Genomic DNA, 10,077 nt, shown 5'->3' on the forward strand with positions numbered 1-10,077 from the left:
CTTAGGTAGTCAGACTTTCTCCCACATTCCAGAAATATACATCCTGAGGTCAGTGGCGACACTATACGTATCAGTTGCCGATGTAATCGTTATCGTCTCTCATGGGAGGTGTGGCAGCCTGTCAAATTCAGCCCACCATTCAGTATTGTACAGTCCGACAGTTGTCCATGACCAGCATGGATTAATGAGAAATTATGAATCAAATCAAAATCAGTGTATAACATGTATGCAATGTATTTACTTTGCTTTTAATATGGAGATGAAAGCTTTATTTTCATAGTAAATGTAGTTCACGCTTGGCACAAATCACAAATATTAAACAAATATTAAAAGAAATGCAAAACCTCGACTGACAGAAACAGTAGCTATCAATAAGATACACTGTACATTCATATTGAACAGAATTGAATACAAGTTATGGCTTGGCCCTGCACAGTGGCGATAGTATTTCAGGTCTCGTGTTAAAGTAGTTTCTGAGTTTTTGATGGAAAATCTAATAAGTATTGAAAAAAGCAGCATTGTGGCACTCCCAAGTCTCAGAAATTCACACAATATTACAAACATTGCTTCAAACACAATCCAATTGAAGACTGAGTGTTAGTTTCATGACTTAAACCAACCAAACAAGGACTGATAGATAGTCAAAGTGTAGAAAAAGCACTAGTTGTTTTCATTTTCTGTCAGTGTTGCCAATGCTACCAATTTTTCCAAGTGTGTAATATACCAAATTCAAGGGTACTGGACAGAAATTCAATATCCCTTGTATTGTGATGTGACAAGATGATAATCTTCAGCATGAAAACATTGAGAGTGGTTTAGAATGTTGGTATTTATCTCAGCAGCCACACAGCTCTCCCTTGACCACTTTTAAATCTTTTAGAGAGACACTGCACAAAAAAAACAGTTTTAATTATTTTCTTCTCTCTATAGAAGAACTACAACCCCCATTTTATAGAGTAAAGAAACATTTGGGTAAAGCCTTTATCCAGGTAGCGCCGCATCAAGGTCTTTGGGGAAGACACGTCTTTGTCATCATTCAGTCCACATGGAGGAGAAGGATGACGCAATGACTATATACATCTTTTGTGATCACGCTCAGTCACAAGGGAGCACTTCAGTTCACACTATTATGAGAAGCAGAAATAAGAACCAAGGAGGAATTTATTACTTTGCCACACATGTAAAATTTGTGTTAAGCATCAACAAATAGACAAAGTAGATTAAAAACCACTTTGAACCACTTTTTTACTTTTTGTGACATGTTCCAGGGTTCTCATTTCCAAGAATCGAACCTAATGATCCCACTTGAAAGCACACATGAGCTGAATAAAGTTCAGACAGTGTTTTTTTTTCTTCAGCTTGGTTTCTGTATTAGTTAAGAGGTTCGTGAGCCTGGGGATGAACATAATAACCAAAGCCCATCCTCTGGAAAGTACAGAGAAACACAAAAAACTCAATCTATTAATAGCCACATCGAATCCTAATGCATGGGAAGAAAAATAAGCAAGTAACTTAATGTTCTTAAATGCAACCCGTGTGTATGCCTGCGTGCATGTGCAGCATGAGCACCAGTTTCCTTCCCCACTCTGTAGTAGATTATAATAATGGTGATAATAATGATGATAATAATAATAATAATAATAATAATAATACAGTATTTAGAACTCTCTATGCCAGTTTAGACAACAGGGACATCAAAACATCAAAAAGTGTGAAACAAGGGGTGAGAACAGAAAATATAATAATATAATTACAGAATGCATAATAAACAGGTGTGTTTCTTTTCATATGATCATATATTATTTCTAAATATGCAAATATGCAAAGAAGTGATACCACTTGTATTCATTGCAATACAATTGTGGGGCAAAGTAGGAGATCCCACCGTTTGTTTCACATATTTACTTATCTCCTATCTCTTTCACAATATAAAGTATTACTGTTGATAAATGTAGAGATCCATCGGAAATAATGAACATAATTCCTCTCAAAGTCGTTAAAGGCATTAAGTGGGTCTTTATTTATAATCTGATGTACTAAAGCTTATTTTATAATTCTGATATGTCTTTATTAACATTAATACATGTTAAATTATTAAAATGTGTTTTTTTAACAAAACAATTGAAAGGTTTATGTCCCAATCCTTTTTTTTTTTATTGCAGATTTTTTTTCTCATAAACTGGGAAATGGCATCCTTCTGACCATTATATTTCTCCTGCTGATGTGTAACCTCTAAAGATAATTTTATATATATATATCTATATATCGATATATATCTATATATATATCTATATATAGATAGATCGATAGATAGATAGATAGATAGATAGATAGATAGATAGATAGATAGATAGATAGATAGATAGATAGATAGATAGATAGATAGATAGATAGAGATAGATATGAATAAATAAATCATTGAATAAATCACTGAAGTGTTGTCTTGCTCAAGGACACAATCCGGCTGATACTTGTGTCCGTGTGCGAGAGTTATTGCATATATTAAAAAAAACAATAATTCCACACCTGAAATTGCTCTTGTCTTGCTTCAGTAAACCACAACTCACCATAAAGAAAAAAAACAATTTAAATCAGAAACTCCCAGTACAGTTTAATTGGTTCTCAAACATGACCTTGCTCAAACTGTGGCGTCTTTACAGTCTTGTCAGGTAACGGTTGTCCTTGAAATGCCGCTATCAAACTGAAGCAACCCATGGAAGAAGAAAGAAAAACAAGATAAATTGCCACTGTTAAATACATCCTGAGCACACATGGACAACCGTGAGTCATAACATGCGGTGACACAAGGAAAAAGGTCACAGTCAGAAAGAAAAGATGAAAGAAAGAGTGAGACGTCGGACACTGTCACTGTCCTTGACTTCAATATTAATACAGCCCACTGAGTGACACTGGAGTGGGTTTTAGCCATGTAAAAAGAGGCTGAAAGTTGAAATCTAAAAATAAGGACGAGGACAGAAGAAGAGAGGACAAATGAAGCAGAAAGTGTTGGCCAGCCTCGTGCCGATTTAACACGAGGTTTACAGCAAGACGAAAAGTACAATCTTTTTTAATTGTAGATGCTTTAACAACAGGCGTCTTTTACGCCACCAAGTCCAACCTGCTCAATGCATGGAAGTCTCATGTTATTCACAGCGTCACAAAAATCCCTCTGGAACTCACTAAGGGTCCTGAAAACATGCGTGAAGACCACAAAGACATATTATCCCTCATTCGTAAAAGGCAATTACATTTGCCTTCGCCTTTGAAGTCATTCCGTCTCTATGTAAACACCTTTATCGGTATAAGCGAGGTCTTTACCTCAACCTTTTACAATTGCATTTTATAGATTCGGCTATTTCTCTTTTTCTGATGGACTTAGGCCTTGGATTGGCATGCCAGTATAATTGCTTCATATTCCATTTATTTATGGGTGTAAATAATGTATTGTGAAGTCTTGTTGCAGGCCTGTGGCTCTACTGAAGAAATCATTAAAACCTGATTTAGTGTGAGTTTGTGTTGACACAGTCCAACTCATTTATTTAATTCATTGGAATTTATGTATTTTGGGGTAATACAAAAGCAGTTTTATACATAGTGCAGTTAACTGCTTGTAAATTTGTAAATGCTGCATATTATATGGTAATATTATGAAGAGGGGTGGCATTATTCTTTCAGGTAAATATGGATTACTTCATATTATAACATAGCAAAGTTACAGTGTGACTAAAGCTTTTCTTATGGTTTAGACACTCAGAATACAACATTACCTCCATGTAAGTCAGATATGCATTTTGATACTAGAGCCACATCATGACGTAATGATTTACTGGACAAATACCTCTTAGTTTGGTTTTATTGAGATGCTTCAGTTTCCTTCCCACAGTACAAAATGCATGCATTTGAGTTTCCCTGGTGTCTCTGCACTGCCCATAGGTGTAAAAGTGGGTTTATGTGGCAATTCGCCCTTTAACGTACTGGCGACCTCTTCAGGGTGTACAGCCAGCCCTTCCTACCTTGATACTGATAATGTGAAATATAGAAGATATATGACTGACTTTGACTGGCCAAACTAGTAACAAACAATGCCCCTCCTTCTTAAACCACATCCGAGTGGGACTGCAAAGTCCATGTGATTCCAAACGTTGATTGCAAAAACTCGTCAGATGCGGCAACTTCTCATTCATAGAGCGTTTTTTTTTCCGATGATGAGGGAGATGTTGACATTGACGGCTACAAACAGCTCAATAATCTTCCCTCGTGATTATGAGCAGAATTTCAATTCCAGCGCCGTGCAGAAATCCTATGTTGAAACCACAAGTTTCATCTTTCATCTGATATCATCCTTGATCAGGGGAATGATTCAGCTCATGATGACAGGTAGAAAAATATCTCAACTATAATTTGTAGACTACAAATAATCCAGCAATCTGAGCCCACTCACATCAGGATTACTGATAAATAAAACAGTAACTATGTATTTTCTTTATCAGTACTATTAAGTTTTAGCTATTGGCTAGATGGAAAAGAAAGGAAGTGTCTCCCTGCAGTCTAAACTAGAAAATGGTCCCAGGAAGCCTGATAACTGAAACTTCTCCCTTCTATTTACTTTTAGAACTTCTCGGAACTTGAAGTAAGCAGCACTCTTGAGTATTCTGCTGCCAATGAAGAGAAGCTAATATTGGAGTGATGTGATCTCTCCTGCAAGTTCCCATCAGTACTCTCATTATAGCATTTTAAATCAATTGAAGTCTTTATAAACAGTTATTTGAAATCCCTGATAAGTACAACTGTTCAGTCTAAGAGAAACAAACGCATGAATTAATTACTCAGCCAGCATCACTCTGCGCCAACATGTTTCTGATTTTAGAGCTATTATGCTGCTGAAAGAAAGCAATCTGTTTGTTTAATGCTCTTCTCTTTGTCTCTTATTGAGCACTTTGTTTACATTTTCCAGCCTCTGCAGGAAGTGGAGGCTTTGCTGTACTTTCCTGTGGAGAGCTGGGATGTTTAAGTTGAGATGCTGCAGAATATTTTAGTGGCATGGTCACTAATGATCAGCTACCACAATGCAAACCTTCCCTGAAATCAGCAACAATCTCCTTTAATATCTTTGTCGAATTTACAATCTATTATTAGTGTACCTGGCCCACATCAGCAGCTTCTATGCAGTTGTGGAAGTTACGAGGTGAAAACGGCGAGTATCCAAAATGTTTTTACAGCACATCTCACAAATGCTCAATCAAATCATTGTTGTACCTGCACTTAATGTCAAGCTCCCAAAACCACTCCTGGAACCTTTTCATAATACGGAAAGGTGCATTTGGCTGCTGCAAGTAGCCACTTGTATTGCTTTTTTATTGAAGGATGCACTTGGTCTGCAATAGTGTTTACACAACATTCTTTTTTTTAACCATCGCTATGTTGTGTCACTTTGACACTCGTATTCACTCAAACACCCAGTGTCGGAACTATTCAGGGATTTCTTGTAAGAGGGAGGCAGGTGAGGAAAAAGAGTATCCATAGAATAAATATCTGTATACATATTTGTTTTTGAAGTGTCTTCTGCATTATGTCAACTATCTTTGAATTTAAAGCAGTTTGAGATGAACAAGTATTTCTATTTTATATGCTATTCCATTCTATCAACATTACCACACTTCCTGTTTAAATAAGTAGAGACTAGTGAACGGAGGTTGTTTCAAATTGCTTCTGAGATGTATAGTAGAATAAAGACAAATTCCATTAAACATCTGGAATAGAGGAACAAATATTGAAATCGGTTTATTTTTCAGTCCATATTTTGAAAATCCCCATATGAAAAGAAATATTTTGAATGAATATTTTTCATTTTTTCAGCCTTCAATTTAAACAAAATGATGTGAATGTGTGATTAAGAAAGCAGGAACCGCAGCGAGTGTACCTTTTTCATACAGTTGTTTCTTTTGGTGGTATAGTATGTACCTGGCATACAGTAGAGGTGTGTCGAAAATCATGGTCAAGATACGAAAACCGACCATCAATACTAGTGCAACCTTGAATTACTGTCGACCGACTTTCTTCAGCTATACTTCACTGTCCTTTTTAATCCTATGCTGTTCATCGGTATATTGGGAACAATTATTGTTAATGGGTTTAGTCCATGGTTTTCTTTAACAGTATTTGGTTTAATTGTCCAATAATTGGTCCAGTTCATCAAAACTGTTTATGAAAAACACATTGGCTTTCTCTGGTGTGTGATTTGATTCATATCATTTTATAACAGTTTGTTGTCCAGATCTGTCGTATTTTGTTCTGAATCTGAAAGAGTCCGTTTCTCCCTGCCAGCACGTCATCTGTACTATTGACATTAACGCAGACGTTAAACTGGTCTGCATCAATTTAATGATCTTAGAAACGTTGTATGCTTGGAGACTGTTTCTACCACAGGCAACGTGAAAGTTACGCTTCAGTGACTCCTCTGTGGGATCATGTGGGTCGACCTTCGCTTCTCATCTGCGCAAATAATTTGTGTGTAAATGGGTCACGTTTCTATACTCTGGCAAGTTTATGCTTTTGTCTGCTTGAGCTTTTACCTCACCACATTTATCATGTTTTAATCAATACTCTGTTTTATCTCTGCGGGTTCAAATAAAATAAACGATTTTTCAATAACACTTCTCACCTTTATTCAGGCAAATTGGTAAAAATCATTTGATCAATATTTTTAGACGCTCATACCTTTCACCTCCTAAGACAGGATGTGACTTTATTCAGCTCAGGTACCAACTGAAGACACTCCACACAACATGTTACAAAGCTACTATTATCCATTAATCTCATCATATTTTGTCCTTTGTTGACGATTTAATGATTCCAATCCATCGCCTTCAAAATAGGAGTGTTGCTTTGATACCTAATGTGTCCCAGCTACGACTACTACTTGTGACTGACTTCACCTGTCACTGGTTTTAATTGTGTGACCTTTGGAAGTTCAGCATGTTGTTCACAGACATTTTCACAAGAGAGTTATTGGCTCTACCGGGATTGAACATGCGTCAGTCAGAGTCCTGGGCCCTCCTTCATCATTGTACAGCAGCTTGTATTGAATTCAGTGACTTTTAATTAGTTTGATTTAACTTGTTCTCTTTGTTGTTCCTCGGTGACTCAAGTCTCCATTGATGTTTTTATTACAGGATGGTTACTCTTACATTGAGTTGTCTCTACTCTGCCTGAGGCTGATTTCTTGCAGCGCTTCAACAGTATGGCTTTGGTATTCATTCCCCTGAGAGCGGAGGGAGCTGCAGGCAGGTGAATGGCGTAACCAGTGTCAGCCTCATTCTTGCACACGTCTTTTGGCAACAATAACATTTCTATCAACCCTTTTCTTCAGTTTGTTGCATGATCAATAGTGCTGATATTTTTGATTGATGCTTGAATCAGTGGTCACCGAGGCAGGTTCGGGGATGCCCAATGTCACCACCATATACGGACAGACAGCCTGGGATCATTTTCTCACTGTGTTGGAAATGTCATGACCACCACTTCACTACATCACACAGCCTGACCACTGCTGGGAGCTTCAGCGACTAATCACCAATAGAAATGCAGCAGAAACTGGCCTGACAAACAAAGCGACACCAGTGCAGGAGATAAACAGCTGGACCATATTCTCCGTCTACGAGCAAACATGACTTTTTCAATGCACATAAATGCTTTAGTAATCCATAGCTCTTGCTTTACTTCACTGATTTCCTGAAGGCACTGGGCTTCTGTGTAGATAACACACAAGATGACGTGGTTTTCTTCTATGATTGTCACCTCCTATTCAGTGAAAAAGGGATATCATGCAATCAAACTGAGCCTGAGCGTTTAGTCAGTCAGCTGAGATTGGCTCCCACGCCTTGTGACCCTAAGGTGCATAAAGCGATATAAAAGATGGCTGGATCATGAGTGCTTTCACACTTGGGGAATATAATAGTTGTATGCTCATCGTTCATAATGGTTTATGAGTTTTTAATTATTTCTTTCACTTTGGTACTATTTTTATACACATCTGTTGAGATAGACTGCACCATATTGTGAGAGCCTGAAATGCGAGGGGTTAACGTGTGCTCATGACTCAGACAAGCAAGTTTGAAAAGTCGTTTGTGATGTTGATGCGAGTGGACTCAATCACTGCGGATTAAGCCTGACATTAAAAATCCAATAAAGATGAATATTGATAAACTTGCTGCGGACTTACCTGGAGGGAATGAACGCAGCTGTTCAATAACGTCAGTAGACAGGCAATCAGCCTAATCAGTCGCTCAGTTTAATTATGACCTGAGTGCTGCTCCAAGCAACACCAGCTGCGACTAGTTTTGATCAGATTTGGTCAATTTTATCTGTAGTTTAATATTAATTAGATAAAAGAGGGGTTAAAACAATTACGGGATTGATGTCTTTTTAAAAGCTCCTTTTTTGTATGATTAATTTAGTGCCGCGAGCTCATGCGCTCACTATACAGAGATGCAAACTGATTTCTCTTCACTGCCTCGAACACATTTCCACTCAGATAAGTGACAAAAAAACCCAAGAAAAGAGCGAGCAGGTGTGCGTGCATGAACCAGGTTCAATGAAACCCGGACATCCTGAAGATGACTTGGAAGATTACCGTGAGAGAGTGTATGCATGCTTTAAACATACTATCTTCAGCCAGAGGCTACCATCCTTTTTTTTCACTTCTGTTTCAGTCATACATGATTGAACGTTACAACCGACGGTTTTGATTTTGATCAGCTGCTGCCAGAAGCAGAACTTACATTTTGATAATATATATGTAAAGCCATCTCATTTGAAGTGAGTTTTTATAGGGTCGTATAAAGATTAAACAAGTTGTTGCAGACGAAAAAATAACTAAATTCCATGCATATAAATGTGAATAAAGGAAAAAAAGAGTTTTTGTATTATTCAATAAATAATTTAATAAAGGTGCACCTGGTTTTGTATTTTTGTGCCTTTGCACTATATTACAGTTTACAGAGGAGACACCTCTGTGTGGAAAACATCTGTGTATTTAATATAGGAATACACACACAACAAACCCTTAACGTTGTAGTTTAACCCAAGTGTTTCTTCGTCTATATCATATTGTCTGGCTTGTTTAAATAAGAAGACTTTCCTGTGAGAAAATCAATGAATTTCTTTGTTGCCAAGGGATGTACCACACTACATAAGTTTTCTTGTGCTTTTTAAAAGAAACAGTACTCATATGTGCTCACATTCATCTGTCTTCTTTACGACTTAATGCAGCTCTGGGACTCGAGGGGTCGGAGCCGATCCATATTTGCGTAGGCAGGATAAACACTGGATAGCCTATTAGTCCTAACAAAGAGAGACAGGAAATCACACACACTCACACCTACAAACAATTTAGATTCACAAGTCAAACGACCAGGCATGTATTTGGATTGCGGGAGAAAGCTGGCGGAGTCAGAGAACTCCATCGCAAACACCACACACACCTAAAAACATCAGAATGTCATCATGTTGTGTTAATGTCGCTTCAAGGAGTTATTACTCAGTGCTGAAAGTTAAAATATTAAGATCTAAATTGGGATTTGTTACAAAGGAATTATAAGGATAATTAACACAAATCCAAAGCAGTAAAAATGAGAATATTTGGCAGAAAAGGCTACAGAGTGTGTCAATTTCAGAGGGAAACCTAAGAGACATTTACAAATCGATTAGTTTTGATGATTTCACTCTACTTGTAGAATGTAGCAAGATGGGTAAGAGCAATTCAACTTGATCAGTTTTGCCCTCTAACATGGAAGAGTAATTAAAGGAGCAGGGAGCCATGTCGAGCTGCTTGAGTAGTAATATGGATTCGTACTGAAACTGGGTTAGGGTTAAACAGCCACAATCAGACAATGGACTGCACTGAGCAGCCTCTAACACTGTGTCCGATTCACTTTACGTTATTTTAGAAATGTCTGGGGCATTTCGTTATTGAAGCCAGTCAGGTGTTGAAAAAAATCAATCCAAGCTGCTGCTGAAGGTATTTTCTCTAAACCTCTGTAAGCTGATTTCTGTTGGATCCTAATTAGTCAGTTTGAC

Source organism: Lipophrys pholis (assembly GCF_963383615.2).
Source record: "Lipophrys pholis genome assembly, chromosome: 9".
NCBI classification, from domain to species: domain Eukaryota; kingdom Metazoa; phylum Chordata; class Actinopteri; order Blenniiformes; family Blenniidae; genus Lipophrys; species Lipophrys pholis.